Source organism: Lissotriton vulgaris, chromosome 10 (assembly GCF_964263255.1).
Source record: "Lissotriton vulgaris chromosome 10, aLisVul1.2, whole genome shotgun sequence".
Taxonomy (NCBI): domain Eukaryota; kingdom Metazoa; phylum Chordata; class Amphibia; order Caudata; family Salamandridae; genus Lissotriton; species Lissotriton vulgaris.
This window is the reverse complement of record NC_141698.1, coordinates 590,337,922-590,359,598: the sequence shown is the minus strand read 5'-3', so window position 1 is coordinate 590,359,598 and position 21,677 is coordinate 590,337,922.

Sequence of the window (21,677 nt, the reverse complement as noted above, 5' to 3'; positions counted from 1 at the left end):
CTGGTTGGATTTTATCAACAGTGCTTTTCCTTAAATCTGGTAGTGGTGGTTTTTAAGATAGGGCCCAACTGGATTTTTACAGTAGATTTCTCTGGCACATGGAAGTTTAATATAGACATACGTATGTATGATAATTTTGAGCCAATTGGCATCCAGCTTAAATTTTATGTACACAAATATTAGCTATGAAATCACTTTGCATGCCAGCCCATTAGCCGTGATTTTGCGTACATTTTTCTGCCATTTGTACTTTCAGTACACTGTAGAAATTAATTATGACAGATGCAATGTACTGATGTAATAACCTATGTGTGCTTTAATATCCATGTTCACAATATGCATTTATTGTCCTCTCTCCCTTTCTGTGTTTCTCTCTCCTATTCTTTTCTCTATCTTCTCTCTACCAGATGTTCCATCCCTGACCTTGAGCATTTTCCTCCCTCTATTTATTTGGCTCGCTCTTCTTCTTTTTTCTTCTTCTCATCTCTCTTCTTCTGCAACATATTTTCATTCTTGACTTAGGATATACCCTTTCTCACCTTGTGTTGTACCTCCTGTATTTTCCTTCATGTTTCTTTACCATGATTTACCTTGCTTTCTATGCCCTTATGATTTATGTATGTCATGGTTTATTATATTAATAATATCATATATATGCCTGCTCTATGCATTATGATGTAATAATGTTATTAATCAGCCTTGATAAAGCCTGAGGCGAATTTGCCAGATGGGCGAAACATGTGTCAGCTGTTCATTCTCTATATTCCCTTGATGTTGTACTTCCGTAATTAAATGAGTATTCATTAATTCATTGACGTTGCAATTTGGAGAATTTATTCTAGGAAAAAAAGTGCATAAACGCCAGGAGCCGTTCTCTCTCTGACAATTGCATATACAATTCACCACATCGTTCTAAAAGACTACATATTCCTCACTAAAACTTGTAAATACATTGGTTCTGTGGCTGAGTACATCAATACTTCCTGGATGATTTAATGAGTGCACAGGTAGTGCCTAGGTGATTCTACGAGGATACAGGTAATGCCTGGATGATTCCCTGAGTATGTGGGAACTTTGTGGTTCATTCCATATCTGCATAGTTACTGCCTGCATGTTTGCATATGCATATCACTACTATTTGAGTATCTGGACGAGTGCATGAGTAGTCCCTTATATGATTAAATAAGTGCATGACTAATGCCTCAATAATTCAATACATGCATAGATAGTGGTTGGATGATTAAAGGAATGCAAATCTAGTTCCTGTATGATTGAAGGAGTGCATGAATAGTATATATGTGATTTATAGAGTGCGTGGATAGTGTGTATGTAATTTGTGTAAGTACATGCATAGCACTTGGTAGATTGGATGAGTGCATGTGTAGTGTTTCAGTGATTGGATGGGTACATGGCTAAAGCCCATGTGTTTTTGGTTGAGTGAACAGGTAGTGCTTTATTGATTAGATAAGTACTTGGGTAGTTCCTGGATAATTGAATGAGTGCATCAGTAGTGCCCAGGTAATTAGTTGAGGGCATGACTAGTTTTGAGTGATTGCATGGGTCCATTGTTAAAGCTTGAGTGATTGGATGAAAGCAAGTGTACAGCTGGGGTGATTGTATTAGTGCAACAGCATTGCCTCAGTAATTGAATAAATGCATGGATACTGGATGGGTAGTAGGTTTACTGCAATGGTACTGTCTGCAGAATTGGAAGAGTGCATGGGTTGTAGCTCAGTATTTCACTGAGTGCTTTGGTTGTGAGTGGGTGTTTGGATAAGTGCATGGGTTATGCTTGGGTGTTTGAATGACTGCATAGGTACAGCCTTGGTGACAATATAAGTGAATGGTCAGTGCCTGGGTGATTGGATGAATGCATGGGTAGTGCTTGCATAGTTCAATAGTGTGTGAGTAATTCGATGACTGCCTAGATAGTGGCTGGGTAATTGGATGAGTGCCTGGCTGACTGTGAATGTACCTCAATTGCTGTTAGATACATAACAGTTGTGACTATATCTGTCATTCATTGTTTGAGCCATTATGTCAGTATCAACCTACCTATTTTTGTTTATCCATCCTATTCTACTGAGCTATGTGTGAGTGAAGTCTACATATGCGCTTGATATATAATTGGAAACATGGCTGTCTAGTTGCATACATTGCTCTCTCCATCAGCGTGCACATTCATCAGTAACTTTTTTAAACTGAAAACAACAATTCTCACTATTTCAAAGAACAAAATCTTTTCCTATTGGCATACCTACATCATTTCTCAAACATTGATTGTGTCTTTAAAACATATAGTCAGCATTTCTCGAAGAAAATTACCACACACCAAATGAAGCTAGCACAAGAACTCTCAGCAGATTTTCTGCACTATTAACTCTTCTCAATTTTAAACACAGCATGTTTAAAGAAATACACCACCCTCAGCATGTACATGAAATAAAATTTTCAACAGCCTTAAATGTGAGTTTATAATGGATATACACCTTCAGGCCATCTTTCCAAAAATATATAGTTCTCTGCATCTTTAAGTATTCTCATCAGTGTCATCGTACATATAACCGTCTGCAACCAGAAAAAACGGATTCTCACCATCCAAACATATGCGAACCAGTTATATAAATTACAAACCACATTGGCAAACACCTCCTAATAAGCCCATAACAAGTATTACTAATTTATAAGTCATATACAGGTGCAACACATGTCTTATCTTTTATTTATGACTACACTGCTCCTTTTATACTGTGACTAACAGTACTGCAATTTCCAGAATCCAAATAAAATAGTTCTGTTTGTTCTGCATATGATAGTTGCACATTTAAAACATTGTCATTTTTTAAGGCATTGCTCATTGTAACATTCAACAGTGCTAAGATCTAAAGCACATACCCTCTGCCAGATACAGTTCATCCGATATATTTTGTTTTTTGATATCACTACGATACGCTTTTTTATCATACTCCCAAATACATCATCATTTCTAATGTACATGTTTTAAATAATTACAAGCTATGTAAATACAAGTGAATTGAGTTTGTGAATTATATTGACTTTTTAGATCTTTCTGGATAGTTTTGACACTGTTAGGATTCGTAAAAACTAAGCACAAGAATGGTACTGTCATAATGCAAAGCAACTACAAAATGGCAACCTCTTCAACTTTCCACTCTATGATCATGAGAAAGGCAGCAAATGAAATTGTCTTTCATTTTAGACTATTCTATCTCCACTTGTAAATGGTTAGCATTTGTTTATCCTCTCCCTCTCTTTCAAAAAGAGATTCCTGTCTATGAGTTTTTACAATGTTTTTGGGATCATCCCGGAGTGATCGCAAAAAAATGGGAGTACAAACCTATATTTAGTTTCACTTTTTTAAACTTAAAATCACACACAACAGTTTATTACTTAGTCATGAATTGGAAATTAAAGTTTATCATTACTTAAATTTTGTCATAGCTCCTCAACTTAAAAAAAAGGTTCTGTCTCTTTAACACCCTTCCAGTCAATACACTCTTAGCCAAGTGTATCTAGCAACCCAGTGGAACCAGTAGGTAGTTCACAGCACATTCTAGAATGAACATGCAACTTCTAAATGAGCTACAGCAGGTTTGGTTTAATCCACAGATTCAAAAGCATATCCATGTGTCTATTACATTTCTTTTTTTAATCCTCTGGATGCGTCTGATAGCCCCCGGCCGTCCGATGTCACGGTGGGCATGGGCGTCGGACGGCCGGGAGCCGTCCGATTTGCGCACATGTCAAATTTTGCTGCATCGCAGGGGAATTCCGCCCGCATTCAAAGAGTTAAACAGCAGCCAATAACAAGACTTCTTGCTAATGTATTCAATACACTACCTAATTTTATTCATTCACATGCTGCTAGCATCTAATAACAAATATCTTTTTTTAAATATGAAAACACCTCCATTTTAAGTGCTTTTTATTTAGAAAACTTCCTCCTTCAGCTCCAACCTTCTCCTAACTGCTATTGCTCCTTAACTTCAAAATGCTTAGAGTGTGGATTGTTGGCCATAGCTATGTATATTGGGCTAAAGAAGCTGCAAAAAAGAGAGGTATTGACAGGAACTTGGGTTTCCCAGATGTGGAGATTGCTTGGTTTGGCCAAAGAGGGTTAAAGTTTCATCAGTTGCTGGCTTTAGTTAAAACCATTCTGGATTGGATAGCTCCTCACCTCATGATTGTGCACTGTGATGGAAATGACCTAGGCACCCTAACTGGGGTAGGGCTGGAAGTCCTAATGAAGAATACCTTTGAAGGACTGATGTCACTTTTCCCTCACACAGACTGACAAAGCCAGGAAACATGCTAATAAAACTTTGGGAATCTTTGCGACAACGGTAGAATGGTCGCGAATAAGCTACACAATCGCAGAACAAAAGCAAACATTCAACGGCCACCAGCACAAACAAAAATAATGCGCAAAAAAATTCTAAACAGTGCACTACACATATTACATGCTTATTTTAAAAATCATTTTTGAACTCATGTTTTTGTACTAAGTTTCTTTAACAACCATCTTTACCATCTATTTTCCGAATTTGTGGTTATTCAGGGCATCTGTTGTGCGTATTGCATTGCGGGTCACTCGTGCTTCCGTGGTCCAGAGGAAACGCTCTCTGCACTCACGCTTACGCTAGGACGCAAGGACGCAGGATGCAGATGCTGATGCTGACGAGACGTGATGACTGCTGGTGGTGAGCCGAGGAAACGCCGCAAAACAGCTTGAAACGGCTTGAAACCCGGCTCGACTCGACTCAGCTGGGAATGGCCACTGCCATGACCGCAGAATTTCATTAAAAAATGGAAAGATGCCAAATTGGAGCCACTAAGAGCAATGAGCAAGGGGCACTGTATAAAAAGAAAATACTGCAAAGGCAGCCACAGACACAGTGAGGTAGGCGAGCAGGTGTAACCTGCCTCTGTGGAAGAGCATTGCCAGCGCAGGAAGGGCAAGGGCAAGGGCACGGGTATGAGTACTCAGCTGAAGGCGCAACAGAGGTAAGTGAGAAAGCTCTATATTGTTTGACCGTACCTGTTTTTAAGGCCTGATTTCGAAACAGGGGGGCTAGTAATAGGGGGAACAACTTAATTTGGACCCAGAGAAGTTGCCTCATTGCACAAAAGTATTAGTTGTGGCCCCCAGGGAGAACAAAAGTACCCTGAAACAAATGCAGATGCAAAGAGCGCTCTCAGCAGACCAGAGAGGCTCGGGAGAAAGCATGGAGTGTCCAGGGACAAGAGTGAAGAAAGGATCAAAGAAAAAATGGAAAGGAAATAAGGAGGCAACGTTAAGTGGAAGAAAGGGTGGCTCAGCCTCAATTCATTGAAAGACTTTGTGGGCAGGCAAGATGGAGGCTGTGTGCGGTGTGTTAGTGTCATTCCCCAGACCGCTGCGGCAATTGAGCGGTACAACGCGGAGCTAATGCCCTGCTGAGTCTCGAGGATCTGCAGTTAATAGAAAAGCGAAACCCCCCTCCGCTCCGGATAATCAGCTTTGAAGGATTAAATAACTTCCGGCAACATGCGGCAGAACTCCGTTTCCGCGCACTACGAAGCCGAACGTACCTGGGTTTCTGGCGGGCATGGCTGGCCGGCAAGCTGCTGTGGGGGGATGTGAGTCTGAGCAGGATGGCCCCACTGAGGACTGCACCAAAGGAGGGATTTACAGGTGCAAAGGGGGCTGTGGTGCCCAAGAAACTGCCTGCTGCAAAAGAACCCAAAGCAGTTGTCAGCCCCACTCAGGACAACGTGGAGAAGGCGAGGAGCAGGAATGAGACTCCTGATATCGAACGGCATCTGCCAGAGGGAGGTGCAAGGAAAAAGACCCCTACTGTTCCAGGGATGTTTCTAGGCAATCTGGTAAGCGGGAAACAGTGTAAGCAGCCTAATCCATTGCTGTAGAGAAACCCAAACCAAAGGAAAAACACAGGCACAGGCTCCGGGATTGTGTCAGTTTCTGCTACCGCTACTGTTACTAATAAAACCTGCAACATTGTATCTGCTTCAAAGTGGATGGTTACACAGGACCCCCTCTGTATTAGAGAGGCTAACAGTGTGCCTGACACCTCAGAGGCTTTAGACATCCAAACAGTGGGTTTAGAAGGAATACCTATCAGGGGAGAACAGGAGGGGGGGCAGGCGTAATTACTATTCACAGTGAGGTTATTGGTGAATCCCAAATGCTGGGAGAAGAATCGGATCTAAATAACGCTCGGACCCTGACAACACGGATATAGACGCCTTGGGGGATGATAGAGATAGCCCCAAAAACGGCCGACAACCGGCCCTGGCAGAGAGCGCGGTCGCAACCCCCCCCCCCCCCCCCCCCCCCCCGGCCGAGCACTTTGCCAGGGCCGGTTCTGGTTCCCAGTCCGGCCCTGCCCCCTATGACTGCAGATACCTTAAGGAGGGCTGCTAACCAACCTAGAAAGAAAACCATGCAGGCTCCTGGCATGAAAGCTCTCACTCTGATACTAATTAACTTCTTCAATGTCCCCTCAATCAGTTTATTATACGCAACTCTTAAGGCAATGCACGTTGAGACTCTTCAGGAGAATAAAAGAGCACAACTGGCAACCAAAAAAATACAAGGCGCTATTCGCAAGACAACTAAAGCCTGCACAGAGGTGGTAGCAAGAACCACTGCCCTGGAAGAAAACGTAGTGGGATTGGAGGCAGGTTTGGAAAGTACTGAGCCAAAAACATCAGCTAACGATGCAAGAATGATAGATATCCTCTGGAAACTGGAAGAATCCATAAATAGGCAATTAACCCCAATGGTTAAACCTAAGCCCCGATCAATTTTAATATTTTTTGGGAACTTTTTTTGTGGCAGGCGATATTTGAAAAGGCTAGACCGGACGCCAAAAAATCAGCAGAGGGGCAGACATTTTTTGTGCGGCCGGACTTTTGCCACACTACCATGGAGAGAAGGTGGCGTCTGCGATAGTTGATAGGCCCCTTCCAAAAACACGGATGTGAAGTGTATCTGATGAACCCTGCCCAGTTGAAAGTTATACATCAGGGGCGGGTCAGGGTATTTACTTCTGAGATTCAGGCTGAGAATTATCTATAGAGCTAACTGGTGGCTGACTGAGCTCGAGACTTTTTTTTTCTTTGAAGCTTTCTCTTTCTTTTTCTCCCTTCTCAAGGGGGGTGCTAGCCTAAACTAAATGCTGTGGTTTTCTGATAGAAAATGTGTAATTATTGCTGTATTTTTTTGGCCTATCTTGAATCTTGAATGGAGCTGGGCAGGGCTGGCTCCTCGTTTATTTCAGATCAGGGTTTGTTTTTTAGGCAGGTTGGGGAGTGACATGGGGTGCACATTTACGCAAGAGGCATCACAAGGGTCGGAGGACCTTTTTTTGCCTAAGTAAGGGGTGCAGAGAGGGATGGGGGAGCAAGGGAGGTGGATCCGACTTGGGAAAGAGGGGACTTCACGGGGTATTGGTATATGTTTGTTGGGATTTTTTTTTTCTTTTTTCATGATGTTCAGAGTCACATTGTACTTGGATCTGCTCACCATATACAATGGGGTGTATTAGGACAGCTTCTGTTAATATTTGTGGACTAAATGACCCTGACGTAGGATAAGAGAAGATATTTGAATCTTGAAGGCAGATAACATCTGCTTCCAAGAAACACATATAGAAGCCAGTAGAAATAAAATCATGGAGCTGGACGAGTTTCAATTAATTTTGTGGATCAAGCAGGAGGTTAAGACAAACAGTGTGGCTATATTTGCACGTCGGGGTATGGCAAACTTTACTCGCTCCACCTCTGAGAAATATGGGAGGTGGGCAATCACGCAATGCTCAATTGATAGTAGTATGTTCACAGTATGTTCTATTTATGGACCGGTATTAGATGATCCTGAAATGTATAATTGGCTTGGTCTAGAACTAGTGGGTTGGCCATCCCCGATCATACTCTGTAGCGACTTTAATATTAATTTGGGCTGTCCAATCATCTAGAAATAATATATCAAGGGCGGAAACTGAAAGTTTTTAGATCTCTTAGTCAACTGAAAGAGCTGCATGGGCTTGTAGACATGTGGACACAGGCTGAGGGTAATGATCCAGGGTTCACCTATTGTTCTGCCCCGCACAGGTCACACGCAAGGTTGGATTATTTTTTCATCTCTCATTGTTTGGTGCAGGGCAGTAAAATGACAAAGTTTATTTTTATTATTATTATTATATTTAAGTTTATGTGGCGCAACAGCTACCCGGAGGTTTCCCGGCGCCTATGGAAACAGGCTAAGCAGCAGAGCAACCAGAGAAACAAGGCTATATATTAAATAGCCAAGTTTTGATGCCTTTCCTAAATTTGATATAGTTTTGTTCCAAGCGAAGTGAGAGAGGCATAGAATTCCACAGAGCAGGAGCAAGTGAAGAGAAGGAGCAGCCACCTATGCGGGTCAGTTTAAATCTAGGGGTCACAAATTTGGCTTGGTTTGAGGATCTGAGGGAGCGAGTTGGCTTGTATTTGTGAACCAGAATGCTCAGGTAATGGGGGGCCGTGCCAACATTGATTTTGTGCATATAGAACGATTGTCAATTCCTAGCCAGTGTAGGTCCCGGAGTGACTTAGAAATAGAAGCCATTTGAGGTAACTGACATAGGAGTCTGGCTGCCGAATTTTGGACCACTTGTAGCCTACGGACTATGTCCTTGTTTGTCCCTAAGTACAGGATGTTTCCGTGATCTAATCTTGATATAATTAGGGCCTGGACAGTTGTTGAAGGCAGCATCCATAAGATCTTTTTTAACCATTTTAGAATGTTAAAACACATCGACGTAACCTTAGTTGCTTGTTGACGCATAGTCAACTGATCATCTATTACAATGCCCAGGTTACGGACAGATTGAGAAGGTGAGGGAGGGGGACCCATTTGGTGCGGCCAATGTTGAGGTCCCCACAGATCTTTATTGCCACCTAAAATCAAGAGTTCTGTTTTTCCTCCATTCAATTTAAGTTTGTTTGCATGCATCCATCTCGCGATATTTTGTAGGCCAATTTTAAGGGATGGTGATTTAGCATTGTTATTAGTCGAAAGAGTGAAAATAAGCTGGGTATCGTCTGCGTAACAAAATATCGTGAGTCTAGCTTCTTCTGCTATGTCCGCTAGTGGGCTAATGTAAACATTAAAAAGTAGAGGACTTAGAATCAATCCCTGAGAAGAGACATGAGATCTGGAGTTAGATGTTCAGAAGAACACTTGGAATGTGCGATTATTTAAAAAGCTTGCAAGCCATTTCAGCGCAAGACGCCAATGCCCTTAGAGTGAAGAATTTGGATAAGAGTCTCATGTGATATAGTGTCGAAAGCGGCACTCAAATCTAGCAAGATGAGTGCCACTGTATCACCTCTGTCCAGTTGCCCGCGAATGGTTTCCGTGACTCCCAGAAGTGTTGATTCCGTAGAGAATCCAGATCTGAAACCCGATTGAGACGGGTGCAAAATATTTTGGGAGTTCATGAATTGGGCCAGCTGACCATTAACATGTTTTTCTAAAAATTTTGAGAAAGCAGGGATTAACAAAACTGGGCGGAAATTCGAAGGAACCTCCAGATCAGCATTTGCTTTCTTCAACAGAGGAAGTATCATCGCATGTTTCCAATTGGCATGTATTATTGCTTCAGCAAGTGAGGCATTGAGAAGGTCCATGATCCATTTGAGGATCAGAGGGTCCAATTTCTTTAGAATTGAAATTGGAAATAAGTCCTTAGGAAAGGCTGATTTGATACTAATCAGGGTGTCTTTAAATGATGTTATATTAAAAGGTGACCATCTATCCAGCGTATCCTTTGTATCAACCGGTGATTGTGAAGGAGAGGTAAAATGTGTTAGCGGACTAGAAAACTGCGGACTTTGTATTCCATTGGTATCGAATTTTGAATATATTTTCTCATTAAAACATATTGCAAAATTTTCACATTGTGTTTCTGTAAGTTTAGGCGGTTTTGATTGGTGTGTAGCGCCTGACAATTCTTGCACCATTTTAAAAAGTGTTTTCGCATTGCTTTCCAATGGTAATGTCTGACCATAACCCTCTGGGTTTGGAAGGGAACATTAAATGTCAGAAACAAGCAACTAGCTGGACCTTCAATAGGGCGTTATTAGGCGATGAGTCTTATATAGAACATATGGCCGTGTGGATCACTAGGTTCCTTAATGAAAACAGGGGAAGCATGGGCATCCAAAATGTTTGGGATACCCTGAAAGCTGGGATAAGGGGAGAGACCATACAGTTTGGCTGGGAGCTGCAGGAAAAAGGGAGAAATAAGATCAAGGAACTGTATGAAATGCTGACCAAAGCTGTGATTCATTTGGTGAAGGTTTTTATCAGGGGGTGACATTGAAATGGCTCAAACTGGGATCTCAATTACGAAATCCGCTATAACAGAGATTTAATTTGCCAAATCCAAGGGCAGATATCAAGCCTGGCGGTCCAAGCTCTATGAGAGTAATGAAAGGGTGGGCCGCATGCTAGCTGTGCGGATTAGGGAAAAAAACACAAAATCGGATCACAGGCATTTTTGATCCAGATATTGGCTTAGTAACTGACCCAGGGAAAAATCTTTCTGCGTTTCAGAAATTCTATGAGAAGCTATATTCGGAAGATATAAGAGATAACTGTAGGCTACAGGGTGAAATTAAGAGATACCTTGAAGAGGTTACATTAGATCAATTGTCCTCTGTAGATCGGGATACTCTGGATGCCCCGATTAGTCTGGGAGAATTAATTAGGGCGTTAGACTGACCACCATCAGGTAAAGCTGTCGGGCTTGATTTTCTCCCAGGTGAATTTTTTAAGATTTTCCGGACACAGTTGGCATCAACAATGCTTGAGATGTTTCGCATAGTACAGAGTGGCGACAAGGAATTTACCAATCCCTCGGCCAACTCTAACGACATCACCCCCTCTCAAGCCCTCTGCGACTCCCTAGCCTCATTCTTCCACAACAAAATTTCAGACATCCACAACAGCTTCGACAACCAACCCGGAGACCAACCCACCCAACAATCTGCTGGACCTTCACCCCCCTCGAACATCCTTAATGACTGGAACCCAATCTCCACTGAGGACACCATCCGCCTGATGAACTCCATCCACTCAGGATCCCCCACAGACCCATGCCCTCACCACATCTTCAACAAAGCAGACTCCATCATAGCACCGCACCTCCGAGACGTCATCAACTGCTCCTTCAACTCCGCCACCTTCCCGGAAAGCTGGAAACACGCTGAACTCAGCGCCCTTCTGAAAAAACCCACAGCGGACCCCACCGAACTCAAAAACTACCGCCCCATCTCGCTCCTTCCATTCCCGGCCAAAGTCATCGATAAAGCTGTCAACAACCAGCTCGCCGCCTTCCTCGAAGCCAACAAATCCCTCGACTCCTCACAGTTCGGCTTCCGAGCAAAACACAGCACTGAGACCGCCCTCATCGCAGCAACAGACGACATTCGAACTCTACTGGACAATGGAGACACAGTCACCCTCATCCTCCTCAACCTCTCCGCAGCCTTCGACACAGTCTGCCATATCACCCTTCTACAGCGCCTCAGAAACATCGGTATCCAAGGAAAAGCACTAGAATGGGTCACCTCGTTCCTCACAGGAAGAACCCAGAGAATCCGCCTTCCACCATTCAAGTCAGAGGCCACTGAAGTCATCTGCGGCGTACCACAAGGATCTTCACTCAGCCCCACCCTTTTCAACATATACATGAGCCCCCTCGCGGCCATCGCCCACCAACACAACCTCAACATCATCTCCTACGCGGATGACACTCAACTGATCCTATCACTCACCAATGACCCTAGCACCGCCAAAACTAACCTACACGAAGGAATGAAAGAAGTAGCCGACTGGATGAAACACAGCCGTCTGAAACTGAACTCAGATAAAACAGAAGTCCTCATCTTAGGTACCTCCCCCTCTGCATGGGACGACTCTTGGTGGCCAGAAGCCCTTGGAAAAGCACCCATCCCGACAGACCACGCACGGAACCTGGGCGTCATCCTGGATTCCTCACTTTCGATGAACAGACAAGTCAACGCCGTCTCTTCATCCTGCTTCAACATTCTTCGCATGCTCAAAAAAACATTTCGTTGGATCCCCACCGAAACTAGGAAAACGGTCACCCACGCTCTGGTCACGAGCCGACTGGACTATGGAAACACCCTCTACGCCGGTACTACCGCTAAACTCCAGAAAAAACTCCAACGAATCCAAAACGCCTCAGCCAGACTCATATTAGACATCCCGCGTAAAGAACATATCTCTGGTCACCTGAAAAACCTCCACTGGCTTCCCGTCAATAAGAGGATCACTTTCCGGCTCCTAACCCACGCACAAAAGCACTCTACGAAATCGGACCAGAATGCCTCAACACACGACTGTCCTTCTACACCCCCTCCCGCCAGCTACGATCATCCAACCAAGCCCTGGCCACTGTACCTCGCATCAACAAAACCACCATGGGAGGTGATCCTTCTCCTACCTGGCAGCTAAAACGTGGAACTCACTTCCCACTTACCTTCGCCTTACCCAGAACCACCTAGCATTCAGAAAGCAACTAAAAACGTGGATATTTGACAAGTAATTCCCCACCCCTCCTCAAGCGCCTTGAGACCCTCTGGGTATGTAGCGCGCTATATAAATTCTCTGACTTGACTTGACTTGACACACCCCCAGAGTCTTGGAGTAATGCAAAGATTGTTGTATTTTAAAAAAAAGGGAAAGTGGCGACTGACCCTGGGGCATATCGGCCTATCACATTAATAAACAGTGATATTAAGATCTACTACAAGATTTTTGCCAATAGATTGGCGTCAGTCATAAAAAGAATGGTATCTCTCCAACAACATTTTTTTGTCCCTAGTTGTGAAACTATTGATCATGTACGATGGGCAATAACATTGTTTGACTACACCAAGGTTACAAGAGACCCTATGGCCCTAATTCTTTTAGATGCAGAAAAGGCATTCAATAGGGTCTCCTGGCCTTTTTTATGGGCTGTCTTGAAGAACTATGGCATTGGGGATGGATTTCTAAGAGCAATTCAAAGTATGTATAAAGATCCAATTGCTAAAATTGCTCTGATGGGAGCACAGTCTGGGGGAATCAATATAATGCGTGGATCAAGACAAGGATGTCCATGCTCCCCCTTGTTATTTGCCATTTATATTGATCCTCCAATCAGGATGATTCAGGAGAACCAAACAATTCAACCTATTTGTGCTAGAGGGGGATATGTAAAACGTTTGGGATATGCAGATGACTTAGCCATTACAACAGCTGCTCCCTGTCAGGCATTAGAAGAAATACCTATTTTAACATTGCAATTCAGTAAGATATCCTGCTATCATCTGAATGATAGTAAAAGACAAATTGTAGATAATGATAAGGTTACACTAGTGGACCAGCGGATAGTATCAAATGCCAGATACTTAGGTATAGAAATAAGTTCCAAACCCGAGGATATAGTTGATATTAACTTTAAACCGTTACTCCAGAAAATTAAATCGGACTCTCAAAGAATGAATACCTTACGTCTAACATTATTTAGGAGAAATAAAGTTCTAAAAAAGATTTTCCTGCCCAAAATTCTATGCTGCTTTAGAGCAATTCCTTTAGACATACATAAAGTTTGGTTTCAGAAGTTAGATCAGCTAGTTTCATGGTTCCTATGGGCTGGACGGTGCCCAAGAAGGGCTCTTAGATATATGACTTTATCTAGAGACAGGGGAGGCTGGTCTGTCCCTAACTTTCAAACCTATTACTGGGTAACCATGCTAAAACAGATAGGGGAGTTGCTAACTGGGGTGAATTGGGATGCTCAGAGATTTCAAACTATCATTTAATTTATGGGACAGAAGCAAGAGGACTTCTTATGCGCCATATAGATTTTTCCTACTTCAAGAGGGTTAAATTTAAGGCTTTACTAGGTGCTTACAGGGTCTAGACCGCGGTCAGGAAAAAGTTTGGGATTGGCCGGTCACATCTATATTCCCCTTTTTTTAATAACACCTTACTTCTGGCAATTTTTCTAGAATGCTATTTTAAAAACTGGGTTGAGTAAGGTATTCAATGCATAGGGGATTTTATACAGAATACCGAAATGCTTACTTTTGAGGCTATCAAAGAGAGATTCCGGATCGAGAATAAACCTTCTTTTAAATATTTACAGATAAGGGATTTTGTCACCAAAAAATAATCAGGACCGAATCCTTCTATTAGATCAAATTAATGGTGGCCAATCCACAACATCCTCTCTATATAAACTTATTAATGAGAAAATGGGGATGATTTGGCCAAGTACTTTGAAAGATGGCAAACTAGCATACAAGCTGGGCAACTTGAGTGTGAAGACTCCCTTTTGTTTAGCCAAACAATATGTATCTCTGCCAATCTGCAGGTACAATGCTTTAAGACTTGGTATAACTTATATATTACTCCGGCGTGTATCCGCCGATGGGGGGGCACTTCGGGGATACGCTGTCCTCAGTGTGGGTTGCTGGCTGCAGATAGCACTCATATGTTTGCCACTTGTTCTGGTCTTTCTCAACTGTTGGTTAAAATTGACCAGCGCTTGGAATCCATACTGGGATATGTAGTATCATTGACCCCTCAGGTTATCATATTGGGGAATTCTAATCAAGAAATGGAGGAAGCAGATCGGAAAATGGTATACATAGCAATGGCGGTATTTCGGCTTTGTTTGGACAGGGTCTGGCTTGATCCAAATCCTCCCTCGATACATGTTTGCTTTAGCAAATTAATATTTATATACAACTGAGAGATATCTGTGTTTAGAAGAAGGGGGAGCGGGGCAAGGGCCAAAGGGCAAAAAAATTGGGATTATTTAACTAAATTGCTGAATAAGGATTAATTGTTAATATGATTGGAAGTAACCCCGAGTCTGTTATGCTAGTGTCATTTTTTGCCTAACAAATCTTGTTTTTCTTATGTGGGAATCTACTGTGGTTGGGGGGAAAGGAGGGGGTAAAAATGCAAAATTTGGCCATCAGATATGGTTTTTTTCTTCTTCTTGTATGTGAATATATGTCACACTGATTTTTTTTTCTGTATTTGATGTCCAATAAAAAAATGTTTAAAAAGAGAAAGACTTTGTGGGGAAACATTTTAAAACGGTATTCTCACCAGCAAAGCCTCTAGATACAGAGACAGAGGTTGTAGAGGCTGAACTGTGGAAAGGGAACACCTCATTATTCTTTGATGAGCATACTATAGAATCTGTAATTTCGGCAAATCAATCTTTTCAATCTTTATTTTGGAAAAAGGGTTTAATAATGTCTCCATGTCTATCCTCATCCCGTGGGGGATGTTTTCACAGGCTGTGGCCCAGGACTTCCAGGAATCTAACAGTGTGGATTTAAGGACAGGGAAGAATGTACTAGGCATAGAAATAAGGTTGAATGGAAATGAAAGCCAAGTACAGTACAGCAACCATAGATCAATGTTACAAGAAAACGACGGACGTAATCAAACCTCTGAGTTCAACCTAGAAATCTCTGCCACGCCTGCCTCCTCAATGTTGGAACTGATGTTAATGCTACAAAAATATCTCCAAGGGCTCTTAGAAGTAAAGATGTTAAACAATAATATTTAAGGACACTAAAAAAGCACCTATTGAAGATTGAGGGGGAGCTACAAGGTATGAGTGGACAAATGCCATCCATGCTAAGATCTGTTCTAGACACCCAGCCCCCAGTACCGGTCGAGGTGAAGGTTGTGAATGTAGAATCACCAAAAGCCAATCACGACACTTACATCTCGAGATGGCCGATGATGGTAAAAAGAAGGGGTGAATATTCTAGACACAGGTTATTTAACCTTGGGAGACAAGTAGGAAGAAGGGCACAAAAAAGGGTAAAGGCAGGCTAGCGAAAAGAAGTAGGAGTATTGAGGCAAGCATAAGAATAGCCAATCAAGAGCTAATGCCAATGCCCACAAAGCCCTTAAGCGAAGTAAAGAGGAAAGAGTTAAAAAAGGCTCCAAAGAATTAAGTAAAAAAGCAAGTAAAAAAGGTGCAACCCATTAGAGATCCAACTCTGCAGGAGAAGCAAGAAAGGTATATAGTACCTAAAGTGGCTAAAAACTCCAGTAATATTTCTTATCAGGGAGTGAGGCCACAATTGGGTAATAACATCAAGGTAGGAACTAGAAGATATACCCACCAGCCACATATGGCTCCCACAGTGGTAAGAAAGGTGGGTGCAGGGAATAGGTGACTATATTTCGAACTGGCACAAATGAGAAGGGGAGGGAAAAAAAGGAGAGATTTCACACCTAAATAGGTCTCAACTTTTACAATCATTTGCCCAGTGCCCAAATTTGAAAGGAATGGGACAAAAGACTTACGGCAGGTGGGTTTCAAATTAAATAATGAAGGGAAGGAGATTACCAGGGTACTAGTATACTCAGAGCTGGTAAAGATTGCAATAGAGAAGGCGGAGAGAGAGATATTAAAGAAAAAGATACAAATAGTACCCAAAGAAGAAGGTAGAAGGTAAAGAGCCGCAAGGAAAAGATTTCTTATGTTGCAATGCAGGGTTAGGGAAGAGACAGGTGATGTTAATAGAGAAAGAAGTAGGAGCAGGCATGGGAAATCTCAATATTATAGCAAACAATTCAGATATTGAGAAATTTGGGGGGAACTGGAGTCATGGAAAAGGCCCTGCAGGCCCCTCCCAGAGGTATTTTGAGGAGTTTGATGAAGAAGGCAACCACAGCGATGTTGAATAGGTAAAGGGGTCGCCTCATAGCATAAAAATGGTTCCATGGAATATAAATTGTCTAGGAGATCAAATAAAGCAAGAAAATATAAAGGAGCTGGCAAAAAGAAATTAGATCATTTGTATTCAAGAAACCTGGCTATGCGTTAACACCCCTATATTTGGTTGCTTCCGCCAACTCCATCTCCCGGCAAAGAAACAAAGGTTGGGCGTCCTGCGGGTGGTATCATGACATTGCTACCAGAATAGTGAAGAATGTGTCCCAACTTACTTTAAAATGTACATGGCTGCTTGCATGCAGGATATCATTAATGGTTGCCGATAAAAAGTATGAAAATATGATGATTTTTAATGTGTATATTCAATGGGGTAGCCAGGAGGAATATGGTGTTGAAATGGGACATTTTAAAAATGATTTAGACTTATTATGTGAAAAGTATGGCTCAGACATATTTTTAGTGATGGGAGATTTTAACCATAAACGAAACCCAGAGAAATTAGATCGTTGGTATATGGAAATATTGGAAGCTTCTGATATTAATCAATCTATGTTTCGGGAATGTACTTCTACAACTCATGATACAAATTTGGGAAATTACCTGGGGACCAAAAGCCTCTTCTGTCTAAATGGTAGGACAGCTTTAGACAACCCTGCGAAGAAAACGTTTAAATTGGGCACACAAAATGGCCCAATAGATTACGTTTTCATGCCAGCCTGGAATTTTGCACTAGTAAAGGGATTCACGATTTGCCATAGAGAAGGCAGTGAACATAATTTTATGGCACTAGAGCTTGCAGATTTTCACTAGATTCCCTGTGATGAAGTAATTGAACAACATGTGCATTATCTGAGGAGTATCACAACTAGGTTAGCAGAATAATATATAGAAAGGTTAACAAGGTTGCAACTGAAGCTTGACCTGGGAAGCACAAATGGCCTGAGTCAGGCTTGGTATGTAGAAAAAATAGAACAAGTGGTACAAAGCTTTCGTGTAGAACTCAGAAACGATGCTAATAACGCAAAGAGTCATCAAAATGCACCTGCTAGACAAGGAAAGAGGTTCTCTAAGGATTGTTTAGAAAAGAAAAGGGCGATAAGGAGAGAAACACAAAGACTTAGCGTAAAATATGAGCAGAACAGGGCTGATAAGCTCGTTAAGTTAAAGAGAGATTACACTACGCTAATCTGCAGCACAAAAAGAGCCTACAAGGAAAGCTGCTGGGGAAAATTGCTGGAGTCAATTGAATCAAAGAACATACATCAGTTCTGGAAGCTGATACAATCAGCAGCAGAACTTTCGGTGGCCTCAATAAATTGTGTTTTGGAAGAGGAAGCATGGGAGGAATATCTGCTGGAACTGTATAGACCGGGCAGAGAAATTGAAGAGGGGGAGCCACTGGACTGGAGTGGTCCAGTAGAAGATCTAAAACCAGACTTCTCAGTATCAAACCTGAAAAACACAATAAAAATGTTGAAGATAACTAGAGCAGTAGGACCACATAATTTACCAGCCCTGATAATAAAATCACAGTTAAACCAGTGGGCAGAATTCTTCTCGCCTTTTGTTCCTAGTTATTTTAGAAACCGGGAAGATCCTTAAAAATTGGAAGGGACGGTGGTGGAAGGTGGGTACATAAAAAAGGAGATATACATGCCCCAAAGAATTACAGACAAATTAATTTACTAGGCATTGGGGAAAAAATCTTTGCTAAAATAATATTTGGAAAGTTAAAAGATTGGGTGGAGCAGGGTTCAATTGTATCGGTAGAACAGAGCGGTTTCAAAGAAGGACATTCCACCGTAGACCACTGTTTTGCCCTTTGGGCGCTGGCCCGGAAGTCGATAGAGCAAAAAGGCAAAATGTACTGTTGCTTTGTTGACTTTTGGGCAGGCTTTGACTTAGTGAATCGCAAATGCTTTTGGGAAGCCTTGGCAAAGTACGGTATACCAGAAAGTATATTAGCAATTTTAAAGGAACTACATAGAGGAACCTTTGTTCAGGTAATTAGAGATATGCAAGGGTCATTGACTTTGAAAATACCTGTAGGGAATGGTTTTAGGTGTGTCTTGCCCCCCCTTGCTATTTGCCAAATTCCTAACTGATCTACCTGCGGCACTAGAAGTGGAAGTGGAAGTGCAAGTCCCAGAATGAGTGGTAATAAAGTGTCATGCCTTCTATATGCGGATGGCCTAGTGATACTTGATAAAGCAGAGCTAAGACTCAAAGGAAATTAAATGTTTTTAAAGACTATTGTGGGGAAAGGTTTTTAATTCTAATTATGGAAAAAACAAATGTTTTATGCTTCTGGAAAAGAGCTAAGAATTTTAGCTGGTTTTTAGGGCAAAAGAAATTGGAGATTGTTAAGGAATTAAGGGCCAGATGAAGGTAAATCACATTTACCGATTTTGAAATACCGAATATTACCGAATTTTACCGATTCGGTATTTCAAAATTGGTAAATGGGATGTAGGTACCAACATCTGAATTTTTTACTGATTCCTTAAAAATTCGGTATTTACCGATTCGGTAAATACCGAATCGGTATTTGCTATTGAATCCTATGGGCCTTGAAGCCCATAGGATTCAATTCAAATGCCGATTCGGTATTTACCGAATCGGTAAATACCGAATTTGTCAAGGGTGCAGGGGGTGTCACTTTGACACTTTGACACCCTCTAGCACCCCCAAAACGGGCATGTGTGCAATGTGGCACACAGACATGCCCTAAGGGCACGTCTGTCTGTCACATGGCACATGTGTACATGCACAGATGTGCATGTACACAGGAATCGGTATTTTACCATGGATTTGTATTCCATGGAAAAATACCGATTCTGAAAGTCATGTGCCAATGGAAAATTGGCTACCCACATTTCAATCTTGCATTTTCGGTAAAATTACCGAATCGGTAAAATTACCAAAATTGCAACATTTAAGGCCCCTACATGTCAATGGCCATTTACCGGTCGGTAACGGCCGAATTCGGCCGTTACCGATCGATAAATGGCTATTTTCGACCACCTACATCTGGCCCATATCTGGCCCATAGATACTTAGGACTGTGGTTTGATAGCGCTCTAAAGTGGTATATCCACTTAGACGCCCAAAAAGCAAAAGCCTTCTCATCAATCTGTGGGCTAACAAATCAAATAAAGAATTTGGAGATATGTCGCATAGACCCATGCTAAAGGCATATGAAGCAATGATCCCCCCGCAAGTATTGGATGGGGCAGAAGTTCTTTACTTAAGTGGTAATTGCGGGTGGGATAGAGAAGAAGGGAAGATTTTAAAAGTTTTACTGTCATTAACGAGTTCCACAATGATTCAGGGTATTAGAATGGAATTAGGTACAATAGCAGGGAGCGTTCAGATTCAAATGTCTTTGCTAAGATTTTGGAAATATCAGGATCCAGGTGGTGTGCAGAAGGTCTCACAATGCAGAGAGGAGATTCAATTTAGTAGCCTAAAATGGGCCAAGCGTTTATTAATGATTCACTGAGTTGTGTGAGTGGATGCTCAAGTCTCCAAGTGGCTTTGTGACTGGCTGCATGAGTCCTTCAGTAAGTCTATAAGTGGGTGCATAAGTCTATGAGTGAGTGAGTATATTAATGGGTGCATGAGCCTTTGAGTGAGTATGTGAGTGGTGTGTAAGTCTCTGACTGGGTATGTGAGTGATTGTGTGAGTATCTGAGTGGGTATGTATATGGGTGTATGAGTATGTGAGTGGGAATGTGAATGGGTACATCAGTCCATGACTGGATCTAGGGTGGGTACATAGTGTCTGAGTGGGCCTATCAGTGGGTGTGTGAGTCAAAGTATAAGTGTCTCAGTGGGTCTGTGAGTCAGTGCATGTGTGTCTCAGTGAGTCTGTGACTGAGTGCATGAGTCTCTGATTGGGTCTGTGAGTGGGTGTATAAGTCTCTGGCTATGTATGTGAATAGGCGCATGAGTCTCTGAGTGCATTTGTAAGTGGGTGCATGAGCCTCTAAATTATTATGTGAGTACACACATGGGTCTTTGAGAGAGTCAGTGAGTGGGTGTATGAGTGTCAGAGTGGATATGTGAGTAGGTACATGAGTCTGAGACTGTGACCAGCGAGGAAGTGTATATAGATATAGATACTTTTTGTTTTATATTTCCAATATTTAACTATGTTGCTGCAATATCCGCAACATACCCGCGAAGGTACAGGGAGGCCGCACTGGCGATTGCAGCGCCATCACGAATATCACACACAATTAAAAGGTAGCACTTTTGATCACATAACTTGTGTCACTAACCCCCCATTTCTCAAAAATGAGGTCAGAGTACCTCCACCCTGACCCCTTATGTTAGCTGTCACAGAAATTTTCAGCCCTGGGAACCGTTCTTGATAAAACTGTGGGTGCAACTTTCTGTTCAGGTTGTATCCAGCCAATCACAGCCTTCCCGTTGGCACATGCATTTGCAATTACTTGTGAAACAGTTGTGAAATATCCACACCCAGAGATATCATTATCATTTTCAACTTACATTTCTCAAAATCTACTGAACGGATTTGGACCAAATAACAAACAGCACAATCTGTGTACCAACGTCGACCTTTTTGCCAAATGTGGTGTAATTCGGTGCAGTGGTTCAAGCTCTAGGTTTGATAACTCATTCTATGAGAACTAACATAAAAAATGCACCCTTATTTTGTGCTCCAATTTCTCAGTCCCAGCTGCATGGATCACCCCCAAACATGGCACACAGAACCTTCCATGTCACTTTTTCTAGAAAATTTCATAAAAATTGGTCAAACAACACCAACATTTTAGGCAAGTCAAAAAATTCCTTTCGCTATGGAAACTAGGTCTTAACTATAACTACCTACTTACTAGCAGTCGCCAGCAATAA